This window comes from Pinus tabuliformis, chromosome Q, assembly GCF_031772625.1.
Source record: "Pinus tabuliformis cultivar Carrire ecotype Pingquan chromosome Q, CPIR1, whole genome shotgun sequence".
Taxonomy (NCBI): Eukaryota; Viridiplantae; Streptophyta; class Pinopsida; order Pinales; family Pinaceae; genus Pinus; species Pinus tabuliformis.
The window spans coordinates 610,987,781-611,008,459 of NC_142296.1; positions in this window are offsets into that span (position 1 = coordinate 610,987,781).

Consider the following 20,679-nt stretch of genomic DNA (forward strand, 5'->3'; position numbering starts at 1 on the left):
ACTATAGTGCAAAGTATGCAAGAGTTTCCAAAAAGTCCCTCACGAAGGCTAAGGCCTTAATATTTATACACCACAAGGGCCCTAGCTGGCCTCCTAAATCTACGGGACTTGGCTGCCCAAACTGTGAGTAGACAGCTTCTTCCAAAATCTGCTTGGCTGCCTTCTAGATCCGGTTTTGGTGGCCTTTGGAGCTCGGAGTTGGGGGTGAAGATCTTGAGGAAGGCTATTTAATGCCATAGACAACCCCCCTACAAATCCTCACCCCAAGCTTGGCTGTCTTCCAACCCATGATTGCTCGGTTTTGATTCAACATGTATCAAAAAGACCTGAAATGAGCACGTGTTAGCCACCTGGGAAGAGTGACTACCCTTATTCGTACAAATGACATAAACATACTAAAAAATAATGCATAAGCTTTGAAAAATGAAGGATTGAACAAGGATAATTAGGCCAAATGAGCCCAACAAGTTACCAAATTTGGGGCTCATCACCTACCATGATCATAAGGAAGCAAGTGAAGTGGCATTCCCACTATGGCCACCACACCAGGGATATGATCCAAGAGGCATGTCAGAAAAATAAAAAAGTCCTTGGAACAGGAATTCTCATCATGAGCTGGCTTGCCCACCTTTCACTCCTTCCTGGTAAATGGCATTGTGATTCATCTGGTTACCAAGCCAACACAATGGCCTCCATTTTGACGTCGCACAGCACTTTCCTAGGCATACACAAAGGATTATGGTTCCAGGGTGAAATAAGCAACTTTGTCAAGGTTATGGACACCTGTGGGCAACAGAGCTCTGCTAATGGTATTGCAGTCATATTTTTATACACCAATAGTCATTATGAACCCTTCTTCTTATATCTTTATATTGATTTCAAATGAGATTATGTTATATAACCCCTTCGAACCTTTTATACATGAAAATCATTTATAAATCAATCATAATGGTTAAAGTGGATAATGACTGCATAAGAACTTTTACTTGCATCAGTTGTCCTATCCTCTATTTTTCGCATCATTTCACGACATTTCCATATTTATTCGCGATTTCCATCATAAGCCTCAATTTTAGTTATCCGCTGATTTTTGTAAACATGTCATGGATCTATATGCCGTTCCTTTATTTTACTGTACGACTGCAGTTCAGCATGCTGCTCCTTTATTTGCCGGCCGAGGACGGCCTATCACATTTCAGGGGGGCGTGGGTGATCTCCATAATACTCTGGCATATGTGTCAACTCCTTATTTGGAGGTATTATGATGCCATCAAAACTCGAGAATAGCAAGTTTAACGGTATTGTATTTCCCAATATGCACAACTTGTTGTTCCATCGCCATTTCTGTGTTTTGCTATGTAAAAATTAACAGTGAGCTAAAGCTTGAACAACTTGCTGTTCCATCGTCATCTCTGTGTTTTGCTCTAAAAAATTAATAGTGAGCTAAAGCTTGAACAGCTTGTTGTTCCATCGTCATCTTTGTGTTTTCGCTCTGGAAAAATTAATAGTGTGCTAAGCTTGAACAAAATGGGAGGCAGATCGATACGCAGTGAACCGTAGGTGTTAATGGTCTCCGACACTGTACGTGAAATTTTAGCAAGATCGGGATGGATTGTCTACCTTAACCGACTACAGCAGTCTAATGAGACGGTGGCCATTGAATTTCTGCAGAATTTGCAGGAAAATCATTCCATGGTGAGGGGGAGGCAAATAACAGTAACAGATGCGATAATTGCTGAAGTATCGAGACTGCCAGCTGCTGGACCAGTATGGACCCTGAAAAAAATGAGGCTTCAAGACGCTATAACCATCTTCCAGGATGAAGGACAGAGCCTTACTGTCAAAGGAAAAGGAGTTCTGCCTGCAACCCTAGGAGAGCCATGGGAAGAATTAGCCAGAATTGTGCAAAGCTACATCACTTGCGATGGTAGAAAAGACGTGGTAAGACCACGCCATCTCAAACTATTAGTTGTATTAAAACAAAAATGTGCTGTGAATTTTCCCGCGTACTTAGATTTTTTATTGCATGATGCTGCCTGAAGTATAAGAAAATCTCGTCATGTAGAATCAGTAGTAAGTCATCACGTTTAATTCGGTTAATATTCAGTTACAGTCTCGCCCAACAGCAGAGTAGTTGGGAAGAATTGGTTTTCTCAATAGATGGGGGATTGGCCTTGCCAGCCCCAAAATGAAAAAGCACTGCTAGCACATCAATTAGACCGCAGAAATGAAGAAAATCCATCAGATTGGGGAGAAGCAGAGGAATGTTGGGAAATCCCTAAGAAAATAGTAGCCAGCCAGTAGAAATACATGACTCAGAGGACGAGCAACCCCCACAACTTGAAGGAGGGGAAAATGAAGAAGAAGAATTAGAAGAAAATGAAGAAGAGGAACCAGAAGAGGAAATTGAGCACTCCGACGAGGAAGAAGAGGAGGAAGCAGAGCAACCCGACGAAATCCCATTACAAAACCCTCTGCAAGAAGATCAATTGGCCCAAATTTTGGCTAATATGGGTGAGTATGTCTAGCCCCACAACCCACTCAACCCCGATATTGAGGTAGGACCATCACAGGAGCACTCTTCTCACAATAAGAGTGCATCCAAAGAAATGAACGATGAGGAAGAGGAGGAAAGGCAATCACAAGAGCACTCTACTCACAATAAGAGTGCATCTAAATAAATGAACAATGAGGAAGAAGAGGGAAGACAATCACAGGAATACTCTGCTCACAGTTGGAGTGCATCCAAAGAAATGCATGATGAAGAAGAGGTAGAAGAAGAAGTCGCCCAAGAAATATCAGATCAACCCAGGGTTTCCACCCCTGAGAAATCTAATCAGTGGGATGAGAACACTAAAGAAGTGTTCCAAGCAGAAAACATGGAAATTGGCTAGGGTGAGGGTACAATCCTTGAAAAAAAAGCCCAGGCCCAAGAAAAGAAACAACTATTCCTTTGAAGAAAACAAATGAAATCAAAAAGTTGCGAAAGGAACAACAGAGACTGCTAAATGTAATTAAACAACTTAGACAACAAATAAGGGTCCTAAAAATGGGGAAGAGCTCAAAAAGAACCCCTAGAGCAAAGCATGCAGCAACCCAAGTGAAACCCCGTAAAAAGAAGACCAAAAGGACCCAAACTGAACCCATTATCATCTAGGACTGCAAGGAATAGCATGTGGCTGTTACAAATGCAGAAGCCCAAATAGAAAACACACTAGTCTGTAATAAGGACGTCCAGACAAAGGCATTGTCCTCTAGCATCACAATCGATCAGACAGTTCATGAGAAGGAAATGCAGACTATAAGAACCAGATGTCGCAATAAGGAGATCTAGGTAGATCTCCAGCCCAAAAATGTTATGATGGACAATGATCCAAGATAGTGAAACTTCAAGAGGATTTGGCACAAGCCCAACAAACGATAGAAAAGCTCACAGAGGAAATTGTTCCTCAGGAGCAATGTCAGAAGTTACAGCAGCAAGTAAAGAACATCATTGCATCAGAGAGCGAGGCCTTCGATAGATGGTGAAGGGAAGAGGAAAAAGTTAAAAAGGTTACCAATAGACTAGACACAGTTATGAGTCAAATGGATACCTAGTGTTCTTTGTATACTGATGTTCTAGCATGTAGGGCACCTGCCAAAAACTATGGTTTATTTTTTATGGAAAGGGATTTACAATTGAAAATTAAGGGTGTCAAGGCAAGGATGCCTATAGAGCTAAAAACTATTGATGATTTCATAAACTGCTGTAAGAACTATGGGGTAAAAGTCCAGCGATCTCTATGTGAGTTTTATTTGCATAATCTTGTGTTGAATGGTGAAACGGAAGAGAACCATAGCCCTTTTGTGGGTGATATCCAGCTTCAAGCATTCATATCTTTTGTTGTTAACCAGATAAAGTGGCTTAAATCCAACAATACCTTCCAGAGATAGGAGAATGGGTTAGATCTGTGGGTAAGGGGTGAACCTAGAAACCCATTGCAACTGTGGAATAAGCATAGAAGCTTAATGAGAAAGCAGGGTGTGATCCAGACATTGGGACCCATTCACACAGAAGTTGTCCAGCAAGGGGTAGAATACTTCCTAGCCATCAAAGACCTTGCCATAGCAGTAGCCAAATTCCGATACAAGACTTCCAATCGAAATGTCCAAGACAGAGAGCCTTTCAATTACGAAAATTTTAAGCTAGCTGCTGATCGCCTGGTTACCTATGGTGACCTCATCTTGAGAGAAGGCCCATATTGGTTAGGCTATAGGTTTCGAAGTCTAATCATCTAGTATCCTGCACCAGGGTATAGAGCCCTATATGAATTGCCTGAAGGTCAGATAGGGCATATTTTTGAAGTTTTAGCTAGAAATCATGGTTTTAGACCACTGCATGAAAATCCTTCTCCAGCCTATTCCCTAACTGCCTTGCATGTCAATTACAATGTTTTCATGAGGGCATGAAAAAGGGTAAGCAGGGGGGTATGTTGAGCATTGGAAAAGGTATATTTACAATCTATTTTTTTATCTTTTCCTTTAAATCATAACTTCTTTACATTCTAATATGGTAATATGTTAAAGGATTATGATAGGATTAAGGAGATTTGTAATTGATGTAAAATGATTAATTATTGTCTTTTTCTATGCAGAAAATGAAGAAAATGAAAAATCACTATTCCGGAGGAAAAGAAAAAGCAGAACCAACTGTTGTCCCTTTGAGAGGAAACCACATCCAGACAAGGAAATCAAGATCAGAGCACATGGACTAGGAAAAGGAAGAAGAAATGTCGTATCAGCGCAAGAGGACAAAACGATAACTGAAGATTAAAGATATGGCGAATCCCTCAAGATCCCTTGATCCTGAGGGATCGCTACCTCAAGACTTATCTGTATTTTTGATACTTCCGCCTGGCCGTTATAAAAAGGGACAATGTTGCTAGCCCAAGGGGCGGATTATTATTGTTGATTTGTAGAATTTACTGTTGTAATCTGAACTCTGATCATTGACTCTCTTTAAAGAGCGATAGCTATAACTCTGCCATTTATGCTTAATATATGACTTAGTTGTTGTTCCATTCTCTAATCCTGGAGTAACTGCAACAGTGTTTCCCTAGTGGCTAAGGGCCCAGCCCTAGTGGATCACTTGCTTCTTATATCATTATTCTCCGATTACAGTCGTGTGTGGTTTGATTTCCTTTGCATTCTCTTAATTTGCTTTATTAAGTAATCTTTTGTTCCTGAACATTTCGTTGAATTGCTCTGTTATATTGAATTAGTAATTGGATAGCAAGATTATTATTTGCAACTGGAAATGTTATCTTGTTCATTTATAGATTGATATTGCTGTTCATTTACAAATTGATATTGTTGTTCATTTACAGATTGATATTGTTGTTCATTTACTGATTGGTATTGCTATTCATTTAGCTACGGTTTACTTACACTTGTGATTGTTTTTCATTTGATTACTGTTCCACTATAACTACAATTGTTGTTCCTTTATAACTGTGGTGAATATCCTTTATGCTAGAGTAAGATTATTGATTCTATAGTCGCTGTGTGTTTACATTTAATTAAGTTTGTTGTTCAGTTCCTGTAGGTTTACTTAGATTTATTGTTTCTTTCTTAGATTGCTACTCAATTCCTTTATTAGTTAAAGATTGCTGTTCAAATCCTTCCGGTTAAGATTGCTGCTCAATTCATTCCTGTAGATTAAGCTTTGTTGTTCGATCTTTTCAATAGATTAGTTGTTGTTCCTTTGTTGCTAATTGAATTTTTATTTCCAGTATCTGCTTTGGTGTGGATAGAAAGATCGACTACTGTAATGAACATTGACTACTACTGTCTAAGTTCTCAGATGAAGGTCTTGTCTTTGATTGATTTTCATTTACATCAGTTTACAAAGGAAAGAGTTATCATTACTGCATCCTTGACTAATGATTGTTGTAGTTTCTTGAGTGAATGATTTAGTTACAAAGCATTTAAGTTTCTTGCCATTACAATTAGAGCTTGTTTCCAGTGTTCAGTTACTTTTAATTTTGTAAGCATTGTACTGCAAGCATCACTCTTGAACAAGTGACCGCCTCAAACTTAGTACACTCTTGAGATAAAAAATCGTACTTGGATTGATAATTAATGTAGGGTAAATAGAGGTTAAAAAGACCCTTTTTATCGCTCAACACTGTCCTCTAGGCCTATGACTTTACATGATCCATTTCCTTGTTTGCTCACCTTTTTAAATCATTCTACTGTCATGTTACTATGTTGTATTTATCGAATAATACGAGGCTTTATTCCTTTTTGTGGCTAACTAGGAGAGTATTGAAGAAGTATTTTGGGAAGTTATTCTTTTCAGGTGATGGCTTGCAAGAACAAAACTATGAAGCAGACATGTAGCGTGGATTAACTACAGGAAAGGGTATAACGGTTTGTTGTTACACATTGGATGCTACTACAGGTTGTTGTTACACATTGGATGTTGTTACAGGTTGTTGTTACAAGATGATATTACACTACGCGCTGATACAAGAGTCCACCGTCACACGAAAAGTGTTGTCACCAATGATGCCTTGACATCCTGAACCACCATTCACTCGATGTTGTTGCACCGAAGCTGGGAAACGTGGGTACTATTCCACATAACAGCTATCAACAGTAAGGATTGTTTATTTTTGAAGCAACAAGACCCAAGCGGTTGCAATCATAACTGATGTATATTTGTATTTAGCAATAGGTTGTAAATACTTTCATTTTTTATCAGCATGAGAATTGTGAGATTCTCATGACTGATCTGTTTCTAATTTTAGGTTGTAATAACTATAAAGGAACTTGATTTTTCATGTACAAGGACTCAACACATAGAAAAGTATTGTTACTATGCTTATGTAATTCTGAGTTTATTTTTAATATTAATTAGCACGATGATGTTGTTACTGTTCTTCAGTTGATTCGTTAATCACTTTTGTGTTATTCCTATGCCCTGCTAAGGAGGAAGGGCCCTCCTCTTTGGCAGGGATTGCAGTGATAGAGGTAATGTACATTCTAGTTTAGCTAATTAATTTATGGTTTCTCATTGTTGCTGTAAAAATCATGGATTACATTCGTTGTTGTTTCCATTTATATTATGTTGTTACACTGAGTTAATCAACAAAATGGTAATAACCAGCTGGAGTAAATATTAGTTCTTGTGTGGTGCGCCTTTATTTTGATAGCTGCGAAGTGTGATTGAATTCTGTAGAGTGTTTTTATGTCTACATGCATGGTTTGATTCAACAATTTAGATCAGTGACATCTTTTAATGTTTTCTGCATTTCCTTATTCTTGGCTGGAGTGTATCAGTAGAGACAATGCAAACTCCATTGAAACAACAAGACCTACCCTGGGTTGACAATTGAATGTTGCAGTCTTAATCAATTAAGATTGATTAAAACAACACTACTCGCAGACTTGAATTCTCTCCTCGCCAACCTTTCTTTGTGCATCCAACTTCTCATATGATTTTACTAGTTCATTCCATACTTTAAAAGGTATGAAAAATGGTAATTTTTTCAACCTTTGATCTTGAGGCATTTTTAAATTTTTCTTGTTTGGTTGCAACTAAACCTCTTATAGTTGAGCGACATTTGCAGTTTTTCCTTCTTAACTGACCAACCAGTAACAAATCCATCCTCTATGCCCTGTACCACCATATTTTTTAGGTGAAGTGGAATCTTGGAGAAGGTGAGATGAAGGTGATCTCTAAATCGTTGAAGGCATGAGTCCTTTAGCCTATTTAAGAATTGTTTTCCTGCATCTGTTCTTCTTATCTTCCCTAAAACAGACTGACACTCTATCTTGGTACCTAAACTACCAATAGATGATGCATAAGCTAAGGATGAACAAGAATTTGCGTCCGAGGATTTTCCATCTCACAAAATGTCTCAACACAATGTTCTTCATTATTGGTGTTTGATGTTAATGACACTTTTTGATTTTCTTCTTTATCCAAGAGAGGATGGGGAATTTATCGATTCTCGTAGAGCTTGTTGATTACATGGACCTAGTTGATTAGCTTCAGGTGTTTTTGTCTTAAGGAAATGGATTAGGGATTCAACATCTAAAGCATGAAAAATTTTAATCCCTTCTATCCCAAAAACACCTTTAAGCAAGGACTCCATCATCAAATTCTTTTCCTGTCCAAGTTTCAATGATTTACCAAAAAATACAATTATAAAATTATAATTCTAACTTCAAACCTAAAAAAAAGATATTATATCATGTAATTATTCTATAAAAACAAAGTAAGCTTACTTTTTCCGGTCCACTTGCACCTCCTTCTCCACCTAGCATATCCCCAAAGTAGAAGAGATCAATAGGAAAGGATTTTTCTGGAAAAAAAAACAAAGGATTGTAGGTGAATAATCTCATAAGGGCTCTCTAGAAGGGTTCTCTAGGGTGAAATATGTGGACAACTTAGTTAAAAATCCAAGTGGGTAATAAAAACTCTCTAAACGCTGAAGCTGAATCGTATTTTCTGTTTTGAAAATTTCATTGTTTTTTGGAATCAGATTCTCCAGTCCTTGTATTTTCAATTTTGAGAATTTCTTTGTTTTTTGGAATTAGATTCTCCAGTCCTAGGTGATAGAATGGTTCAACTCTTATGTTGTCATGTTTATAAAGGACTTCATGCCATTTCTTTTCCCCTTCATGTTTTTTTCTAAAAAAGCATTACCATTTTTACATATTTACAAAATATAAACAACAGCAGATTTTTACATATACAAACAACAACAGATTTTTACCAATTAGAAATTTGATAAAAATGTAATCTCTAATCAGTAAAATTTTTATGTTGTTTGTATTATTTAATTATGTAAATATCTGTTGTTGTTTATATTTTGTAATTATATGAAAAAAACATTTATAATTTTGGTAAAAATCCAATTTCTCATTGGTAAAAATTTGTTGTTGTTTGTATAATGTAATTATGTAAAAATATGTTGTTGTTTGTAAAGGACCTCACTGAAAAATGGTTATAAAAGACTTCATGCCATTATTTTTTCCCCTTCGTGTTTTTTTTCTAAAAAAAGACATTTCCCTTTTTACTTAATTACAAAATGTAAACAACAACATATTTTTATATAATTACATAATATAAACAACATCATATTTTTACCAATTAAAAATTAGATTAAAAAACTAATTTATAATTAGAAATTAGATAAAAATGATGTCGCATCACCCATCCTAGTTAAAAGAAAAGGAGCAGATTTTCACCAATTAGAAATTAGATAAAAATCTAATCTCTAATTTGATAAAAATATAATTTCTAATTTAATAAAAATCTAATTAGAAATGAGATAAAAATCTAATTTCTAATGATGCTCTAGCATCACCCATCCTAGTTAAAAGAAAAAGCCTAGGTAAAAGTGAGCAGACCCTAGTAGCTGCTAGGAAAAATCTACTAGTAAAAAATTATAAATATTACTAAGTGAATATATAAGGTGTTATTGCTAGAAGGAATAAGTCTAAGCTCGAGAGGAGTTGGTGGTGGAAACTTGTTGGTTGGCAGGAACAAGCACTCTCCCATAGATTTCCCAAAGGAATTTGTAAGTTACTATATGTGCGTAATAATAGGCATACGCTTATTTTGAAGTGATATATGGTTTGTTTTCACAACAAGGTTATTTTGTTCGAATCATTGTTGCAGTGTCTAAAATTACATGAAACTTATCTGAGTTTATTATATGCATTAAGATTCCTAGGAAATCTACCCATGTGAAAACCTTCATGCTGTATTATCTGCCCATTATGGCTTGAATTAAGGTTTGGATCTCTAAGTTTATTATATGCATTAGGATTCCTAGGAAATCTACCCATGTGAAAACCTTCATGTTGCATTATCTGCCCATTGTGGCTTGAATTAATGTTTGGATCTTGATTCTGGAATGACACAGCCGTGTCTTTGCCTATAGTTAAACATATCTATTTTGTAATATTTTACAATCGCTTCTTGGGCTATAAAATTTCCTCTCTCCATCCCTGACAATGATGTTAGTATCCAGCTATGCCAATGATCTTGGTATTGGAGTTGCGCAACACGATGCTAGTTGTTATGCATGTCTCATCAATATGGATTATTAAGAATTTGTTCCATGGGTTGTGGATGGCAATAGCCCACCAATGGTGTTATGGGTTGCAATCTAATTCAGTCGTTGTCGATTCACATGCATGGGGAACTTGAGCCTCTATAGCCAGTGGGGAGCATGACCTCACTAGGGAAGGATTTCTTATCTACTCTCCACTGTGCCTTGAGTAGTGTTGTAGCAGCTACAACCACCCTCCAAAATTTTGCCTTAGCTTCCTTTTGGAGCCTCCCTACTGACCATCCTTAGCAGCATGTATTGCACTGTCAAGCACATTAGCTTCAGCTGTTTCATAGAGTCTTGTCACCTTGTGCATGCAATTTTGTTCCACCTCCTTCATAGGTTTCTTTTCGGACTTAGTTTCATTTGTTGGTTGAGAAACTCCTTATGGGAATTGCGCAATTATGGAGGGGAACTAGCCTTCCCTCTAGAAATTTCACAAGCCCAGCTAGACAACCAGTTGGGCTCTAGAATTGCACAATTCTTCCTGATAATATTCCTCTCAAAAATTGCACAATTCATCCCAGGATAGCTGCTCAACCCATAAATTGCGCAATTCTGGGGAGAAGTCACCTGCTGCTACCAGAAACTACACAATCCCTCTGGGACAGATAACCCAACAGCTAGCAAAAATTGCGCAAATACATCCAGGCAGCCTGCTCGACTCAGAAATTGCACAATACAGTCAGACAGGCTTCCTTGAAAAAATTGTGAGGTCTGACCCAGGACAGCTTCTCAACTCATAAATTGCGAGATAGAGTCAGACAGGCTTCCTTGAGAAAATTGTGAGGTCTAACCCAAGACAGCTGCTCAGCTCAGAAATTGCGAGATACAGTCAAACATGCTTCCTTGAGAAAATTACGAGGTCTGACTCTGGACAGCTGCTCAACCCAAAAATTGTGCAATCCTAGGAGGAAATCACCTGCTCCTCCTAGAAATTGCGCAATCCCTCTGTGACAACCATCTCTGCTCAGTCCAAAAACTATGCAGGTTTTCATCGCCGGCTCGCAGACTGATGCATGTGCCTTCAGGTTGACCGGTTCCCTCCAGGACCGAGCAAAACTGATTTGCATGCATGGACCGCTTTTCCCAAGGCAACATGCAAAGGCATCCCTTGATTCAGGGATATATTTCTAGTAGCTGGAGGTTACATGCAAGGATCATTTTAGAAACCTCTCGCCAAGTGTCGCTTTTCCTAGATTTTTGGCATGCGCATTATAACCTCGATTTAAATTTTTTTATGAACCGCACGCTACAAAGCTCTTTCCTTGCATTGATCTTGTAGCTCTAACATCCCACATTGCAACAAGGAGTCATCAACACATTCAGCCCAACTGTTTCGGGGTAAGCCTGTTTTTCATGTCTTGTGCGATGCTTCTATCCCTTTTTGTGTTTCTCTTTGTGTGAGTGCTTTCTGCTTGATTTTAGTGTGCACTTTCTATCCTTTTGATATATGTTAGCTTGTAGAAGCATCGTTTCAATTTTCGTTCACGTCTCACTGTTATCACATGCATGACACTGTTTTTCACGAAAGGTCATCGTTGTGGCAATTCACTTCACACACATGCATGGTTTCTCGTTTTTTAAATCCTGCTCATACTATTTGCATGCATAATCATTCACTCTTGTTTGCACTCATCTCATCATCATTAAGACTTCTCATGTTTTCATTCACCCATCGGCCGGTCTGGGCTACCTTAGCCCAGATCATGCTTTTCCCGGCTAGCACTACACATTTCCGGAAGTTAAGGGTCTACCTTCCCTCCAAAAATTGTGTAAGTCTACCCCAATGCTGACCTCCAGGGTTTCATTGCACAATTCTTGGAGTCATTGTCTTGCTGGCCCTAGGAACTGCGCAGTGCATTTTGCTGGTTGCATGTCACTACTGATTGAAATTGTGCATTGTGTAATTTCAGTCCTCAGTAGGCCACACTGGACTATGCATTGTGGAGTTCCAACAGTCAGCCAACCTTCTGGTAGCCTAGATTGTGCCCTATGCAATTTTGGCAGTTAGTGTCCCGACATCCCAACGAAAATCGGGCAACCTTCATGATCAATCACATAGGTATGTTGCAAGTCAGTTCTCAAGTTCATTTTAGTTTTTGACTGACAGATTGCTTGCCATGAGTGTTGCTATGTCTTTAGGTATCGTAGGTGTTTTCCTGCCTCTCAGCAGCACAGGTACAATGGCCTCCAAGAGAGCAGAGTCAAGGACACCATTAAGAGCGCCATTGGGGATGCAGTCGATCAAGTGTCTATGAACCATCCTATCCATGAAGACATCAAGTAGTTCATGGACAAGGATATCAAGATGAATAACAATGACATCACACTGAGAAGCATCATCAACAATAGTAGAAGGCATCAAACCCGCATGTGACGAATGCAAGAGGAAGGTTGTTGACAACACAGAGGCGGAGCAAAGCTGCGAGTTCAAACAAGATCCACTCATGACAAAAGCATCTTTGGAGATTGAGGCTATGAGGTGACGACGTAACACGAAGATCGCGTGAAGGCAGAGAGAGAAATAGAGAAGGAGTTGCATATGTTGAAGTAGCAACTCAAGGAAGAACAAGAGTTGCACATAGGAGAGAATGAGTTGTAGCAGGACCAGACAGGGGGTTCAACATGCACAGATGGATGGAATTGTGCTCGTACAAGTTATAGATCCATCCCAATAGCTGGCATGGAGCAGATAAGGTGAGCAGGGTTGTTGATCTCATGTAAGGGAATTCAACATAATGCATGTCATTGTGCACACGCATGTGATCCCACCCATTTGGCACACTCACCGAGGCGAGGAAAATAAGCAATCACGACTGGAGTTGAACGTGTATTTTTACAAGTCGATTCGCACGGCCACCAGCACATGCTTGGAGATCAGTGTAGACACTATGCATCAACATGTTTCCGGTCTGGTCGCACCCAAGACAACCATGCTTATGCTATTAGACGAGTTGGATGAAGGATCCATATCAATGTACCTAGATGCAATGGAGGCAAGAGTTCGCTTCAGAAAGATGTCACTATTGAGGGCATAGACACCATCACAGACGACCAAGATTGGCATCAGTTCGCCACCATTGACGATCTCAAGGATGTCAAAGAGTTGGTCTCACCACAAGGGTTTGAGTATTAGTAATGTCTTGCATGACTTGCTCAAGCCATTTTGTCTCACATGGGTACATGTGCAGATTGTATGTAACGTCTTGTCAAGTGGAAGTTCAAGTGTCAATAGTTGAGTGTAATAGTCATAGAGTAGTTGAAGAGTCATGAGGATAAATGAACAGTCACAAAGGGGATTGTCAAGGGTCACCCCACCCTTTGTTATAAATGGTCCCTCATAATTCATTATAGAGGCTTTTGGTTAGCCAAGCTTCCAATAGGAGTTGAACAATATTGTAACGAGCCTTGGCTTCTCCAGTGCACAGAGCTAGTATATCTCTTTAGAGGAGTAGGCGATAGTGACTGTAGTGTTCCACTGTCGGAACTAGTGGTTGATCATGGATTTATTGTATGGATGGAACTTACACTTCTTAATATAACTAAGCCAACACATTTCATTGCATATGTTGTTATTGTATATCAACTAACTTGTTTACTCTAATGATAAATGTATTGTTTGCTTATGCATGCATGTATGGACTCATTTTGTATAAGTATGTATGAATTTTACTAAAATGTGATGTTGGTTTAACCATCATGTTAGAATGCTATCTAACTTGCCTTCCATGTTGTGATGCATCTTTTCTCATGTGTTCCCTTCTTAACTCTGTGCTATCACAAGTTTCCAAGGGGCACTCACCTCACCCTCGGTGTGTTAGAATCGCTCATGCCCCTTCCTTAACTTGCCGCATAGGTCACACCCTTGCTACCAACAGGGACATCTTACTTGCCTCTGTGTGAAACTGTGATCAAGGCGGTATTGTACGACCCACTACTGGGACTCCTACACCAAACTGTTTGAGGTCTAATTGGGACTTCTTATCAGGAGATCCTCTGACATGTTGGCGGGTCCAGCACCATCACCATTTCTGGTGCTAGAAGGAGGGCCAAATGACAAGTTGAGTCCTCATGATCTGTTTTGAGTCTTCACATATCTGTAATGGAGTTTGTTATAGCTCGCCCTTCGAAATTTCTATCCAATAGACATATCTTTCACATCAGGAGGGAGTTTTGGGATCACTTGTCATAAATCATGTATGATGGTGAAGGCGGAGTGGCCTAGCCTGAGTACTTAGATGAATTTCGTGCTCATGGAGGGTATGGAAGATTTTAATGAAACATAGGTCTATTCACTACTCGCACACACACTTCACGACCACTCATTGCAATGGTGTGAAATGCTACCTCATAACTCTGTGCATTCATTCAAGTAGTTCAACGATCTAATTGAATCTATTTTCCATCGTTTTGATCCTGAAGTACTTGATAAAAAATTGTTAAAATAACGGAAGGCCCTGCATGAATCACCCATGGAGTTTTCAGAGTGCTTCCGTCTATTCATGTTTGAAGCCCCAAAAAGCCAGACGAAATTTCAATATCTCATTGAAAGATTTGAGTATTTCCTTACCCAATTTGTCAATCCCAAGAAGAATTTCAATCTCAAACCCCACTCAGCATACTTCGGTGATGGAGCTGCGCAATCACAGACAGACACGGTCCCTGTCACAAGTGACTGTCCACCATCCCCTCATTAAACAACTCCACCACCATAGAGGGATGTGGGAGATCATGAACACACATCTATTCAACCGTCACGTCCTCTTGACATCGCTCCTTCCAATTTTTGCGCAAGCTTGGTTGCGAATCCATTGGGTTATCACATGTATTTTGTACCTCAACCTCCATCTTTGTACTTGAATGATGCTCCTGATGACACTGTCTTGTGTTCTTCCATTTCAAACTCGACACTTGTTGTGAACGAGGATCAAGCCATCAACAAAGTTGGCACCGCACAACCAACATGTGTTGTCATTCATGAAGAGTATGACTGGGAGATTGAACATTCACCGACAGTAGAGGACCATCCCTGTCTGTTCGTACCTCCTCCGTTTTTTCCTGACATCCTTGATGATCCTGCCATCCCTAATTTTTCATGTGTATCTCCTTCCATGGATACACCCATTGTTGATCATTCGCAGGACACACCATATGTCAACCCATCATCCAATAACAGAGAGGACCAATAATTTTTTTAGCATACGCTTGATTTTTCATCTATCGTTTCCGGAAATGCAGAGGATTAACATTCTTGTTTCTCATCTACCCCTCTGTGCGTTTCATCAAATCATGAGGATGCCGACCAACATCCTAAGTTTTCTAATCTTGGTTGTCGTGATCTCTTTACCTTATCATCTGATCACAATGTTAATCCTACTAAGCCACTGGTCTATGATGATCCATCTATCAACAAAGTTGAAACCCCGCAGACTGTCGAGGCACTTCAACCCGAGCTGATGGTTATGTCGGGCCCTCACTGTCCTGTGGTTGGTTTCACTTCTGATCAGGAAATTTTTCAAACACCCAAGGCTCCTCATCACTCATATGTATGCACTCAAGAACAATCCAAAACTCATATTTAAATTCCTCCAATCGAACTACACGATCCCATCGCTTATGCATTAGAGGAATCTTACTCAACAAGCACACTTACGCAATGTAAGTGGTCTACCTTCCTCACTTGTGCTTGTAGGTCACAGTCAAGAGTATCCGTGTGCTTAACATCTGCACGTAGTTTCACAAAACATCATGGTATGTCCACAGACTGTATGTTTTGCACTTTCACTCATTTTTATTATGTGGACGCTTGTAATTTCGGAGTGTGTCTGTCTTCATTGTTGTATCTTTCACATCTACTGATTCACACAGATGTGTTGTTCACGGACCATGCCTTCACCAACATGGGTCACCCGATGCAGACGTGGCTACATTGGAAGTATCACTTCATGTGAGACGACCCATGCACTGTTGGCTTAGGAGTAGGAGTAGTGTTTTATTTTTGAGTGGCTTGCTTGCATACATGTTTGCCTGTTTCTTTGTGTGTTTGTTTTCTTGCTTGCTTGTTTGCTCATTCGCTTTACTTATGCATTTATTTCTTCTTATTTCCTTACTTTTTAGTTTATTTGCTTGTTTATGTCCGTAGGTTAGTTCGCATGGACCTTGTGTGACTCTTGAAACAAGCTGGGTAAAGTACAAGAGAACTTGTACAACTATCAACATTTGGTTATCTGTTGTCCACTTTCTTATGTAAGAACTTGTTGTCTTCAGTCCATGATACATCAATGGAAAATGCGTATTGTTCGAAGTGAACCTTGGTGAAAACAAAACACTTGTGCGCTAACTAGTATCACCTACTCTAGTCAGTTGTTTTTTGGTTAATCCTTGTCAGCTCAATCAAGTAGAGTAAGGTGAGGGGGGAAACCTTAACAAGCATGTTAGAGGTATATATAAACTACTTCTCTGAAGGAACAACCTCTTCTTCTCTCAATAAGTCGGGATCCCTCTTCCACCTCTGAAATGAATAAGTGTTATGCACAGTTATGGAAGTGAAAAATGAAAAAAATGAAAAAGTGAAAAATATTGAAAAAATGGAAAATAAATCAGGCGAAAGAAGAGAAAGGCTTCCTGTGCATAGATGTGATGCAATTAACTTCGTCAGGGTACTGACCAGGCTCGCTAGCAGCGGAGCGATTCTTGTGTTCATGTGTGACTCCGTCAGGGTATTGTCTAGGCTTGCTGGCAACCACTACAAGTAAAAATGTCATTGGTGAGGGTCATGCTTGTGACGGACCTTTAAGGTCCGTCACCAATGTCGCATATGGTGATAGTCCTTAAAAAAGCGTTGTTGTAAGTGTATATAGTGATGGTTCTTTAAGGTTTCTCACCAAAACCATTTTTAATGACACTTTTGGTGACAGTCGTTAAAGGCCCGCCACTAATTCTCTATTTGGTGACACTTTTGGTGAGGGTCGTTAAAGGCCCATCACTAATTCTCTCTTTGGTGACACTTCTAGTGATGATCTTTTATTGACCCTCATCAATGCTATTTATGGTTACTTTTGGTGACGGTAAAAAAATGTTTGTCATCATTGATCATTCCAATGAGTTTTTGATGATGTTATGTACCTGTTACTATATTTTTTTTCAAAAGATAACCATTTAAGACTAGTGTTGTGGAGTATTTTTCATTATGTGTCCAAGTTCATAGTGCTTTTATTCAGTCAATTTTTTAAGAAGTAATTAGTGTGTATCATTTCCATCAAGTCATAAGAATATAGTTTTCCTATGAGTCAACACATGATTCATCTCTATTAGGTTTATTATCTAGCAAATTTCCTTTAGATAAAGTTCCACTAGTGTGTGTAGGAACTATATCATTTAATACATAATCAAGCTCTATCAATTATATTAATGAGAGAGACCTAGCACTCCTCAACACTCATGGAACAACTTAACATGCTTTGGAACAATTGTTGTTGGGAAAAGTATCCAATACGGAATGACCCTATCCCACTCTAAGGGTGATAGTACCTCAGCAACAACCGAATGCAAAGCTATTCGAGATTACTTCTTTATGAGATGTAAGAGAGGGGAGAAAGAGATCCACTAACCGTTGTCTTCCGCTAATGATTGATCCAATCTTCTCTCTTTGCTGCTTGCTCCCAGCTCCTTGCTCTTTCACTGGCCCAGCTACACGAAGATCCTGCAAAATGGCAAGAGAGGGAAACTACAAGAAGCATACATTCATAACTGATTTAAGGATTAGAATAAATCAAATATACAAGTATCAAAAAGCCATTGAGACACATGCATATAGAAGAACCTCAAATGCTTTATTAATGGAAGAAGTAAAGTTCTGAGAGTGTTACAACCATAAGAGGCCCAATCCAGCAACACCTCCCAGCAGAAAGAAATCTCCTCTTCACCTCCTTCAAGCAAATCACCCAATAGTTCTATACTCAAACCAACAACACTTCCTTACATTCACAAGATTCCAGCCTCCTTAGACCTCATGAGAGAGCTCTATATATAGGAGATTTGGAGAAAGGATGAGTTAGCTTGAGGCTGGCATGAAGCTGACTAGTGTCCTCTCCCACTTCAGTTATTCTTCAGTTCTTGAGTCCACTTGGAGTTTCTTGCTTCCACTTGGAGATCTAGATCCTCTGACTCATCACAAGGCGAATTCCCTGATCCAAGTGTCATTTTGGAAGCTTCCTAGGCATTTGACACCTTGAGGAATGACTGTGCCACTTGGCCAATCTCGCCTAGCGCAGGTAGCCTTCATTACTGTTGACATTCAGCGCAGGTACAGAGTGGAGCAGTTGACATTCAGCGCAGATGCTCAGTGGAGCAGTTGACATGATCCAGAATTAGCTTGTTTTTGAGTGTTTTCAGGTGGAGAACTGATATTTAGTGCTGTGGTTTGCTGACCTTGCTCCTCTAGGGGTAGGAACAACATGTTTAGGGACTTTGGATCCCTTAGATTATTGACATTTCATGCTTCATGCTGTAAGGCACAAAAATGTCTATAACAGTTGCCCCCTAAAGTATGAGGTCGTTTATCGGGTGAAATTCTTTATCAGGAGGATCCGAAGTTCATTCAATCGCTGAGAGGTGACCTGTAATAAAATACAATACAATACATTATTTTTCATTCTGCTTTCATGATCTAGCTGAGGCGGGCATTCCCATGCTCAGCTTTATAAATTCATTTTGGTACATAGAACAGACGATCGTCTGATGGTAGACTGATAATTCTCTGCTGAAATTATCATCCTTTGAGTAGGATGACCATCTGTTGCAATGATGTACATATCAAATGTCTTTATTTTTCCTGAATATATATCGCAGCCCGGATGGATGAAACTAGATCCGGGGTCTTCAAACTCGTTCGATCTTCACTCTAAGTACAAGTTGATCCATGTGAGAATTGCGCTGAAGTCGAACATGGAAAGACATCGCTTGATTACCGGTCAATAATGTAAGCCGTTAACAAGCGCGAGAGGAATCACCGATAATGATAATGACCCTCAAGGTACTGCAGTACAATTCACGTGGTGTGAATAAAGGACTTGGCGTCGAACACCACGCAAAATCTTCTGGTCGAAGGTCATTGATCTATACCTGTCGCCGGAAGTGAGAAACTTGCCATTGAGGCATGCAAGCTTCAAAGTACTGAGGGGGGTGTTCCTAGATCAACTTCTTGGATAATGAGCTGAAGTCGACAAGAAGCGATCCGTCAAAGGAGGGCCTTAATGAATCCCACATCAGTGACACGGAACGGAGCTAATGATTTTAGTGGAGGTGAAAACAATCTGTGAAATATGATTCAGGGTGGCGATCATGGGTGGATGAAGGATAATGTATGGCAGTGGATGGGACACGGTTGACTCTTTCTGAACAACATCTCTTGAACATATAACGACACTGATGTGATGGATCGGTAGCATTACCCCAAACGTGGATGGTTTGGCGAGGACCATGGTGATGAGACCGGTGAATGAAACAACCCAACCCGATGTGATACGGAGGACAAAGTGTCATGTTCAAGAGCGACTTGCTACCATTAAAGCTTTGAGGTTCTCCCAATTTTTCCCCAGTCATTTCTGACCAGTACCTCTTTATTTTTGTCAAGCTTGAGGAGGATAACATATGCTTGTTCTATAACCTGCCCTTCGGGCAAGCCCATCGCTATGTTTTAACGAGCCTAGCGATAGGGAAACTCGTTCTCGTCTAAAGACAAGTTTGTCGCTATTTAATCATTTTAACGAGTCTAACGACAAGGAAAACTCGGTCCTTTTCATTTTTAGAGAGTCTGAAAAGGTACAGAAAGTCAACTCCAAAATTCCTTTTTCGTCATCTAATCCCTTAAGTCCGAAAAAGTATAAAAAAAATACAGAAGGGATGAATTTTCGATATCTTTAACGAGCCGAATAAAACAAGCGCTCGACCTTTTTGTGTAATAATCCCTCGGGTCCAAAAAGATAAAAATCTACGGGAGGGATAGCTCTTCCGGTCCTTTTAACGAGCTGGAAGGCAAAAACTCGACAAACTTTTCATATTTTACGAGTCAGATGAAAAGAGCTCAAAGAAGACTCGTCTTTTGAGGAACGAGTGATAAACAGGGATAGCAGCAGATTCCAGGTACAGGTTGGAATTTTCCAATCACGGCAGTGTCACAAGGATGGCTAGGTGAAATCACTCTTCGCAGTTGTTCCTCAAAATGGGTAAAGAATCATATGGAGGTGAATGATTGGCCAAATGGAATGGAGGTGGCAGGTGCAAAACACGACCAAGGCTTTTTATGGCTAACAAATCTACGATCACAATGGTTATTTACCGGGATAGGTTCATTTTTTATTTAACGAGCTTGAATGCACCAAAAACACTGCTCAATCTTATGTTTATTTTTTAACGAGCATGAACTATGTGCTAAAACTGCTCGGATCTCGCTTTTCTATTTTTTAACGAGCATAAATTCCGCGGTAAAACTGCTCGATGATAAGTTTGCATGCCCCCAGCATAATAACGCAAATCGAGGTGCATGCATATTGGTCACTATTTAAGC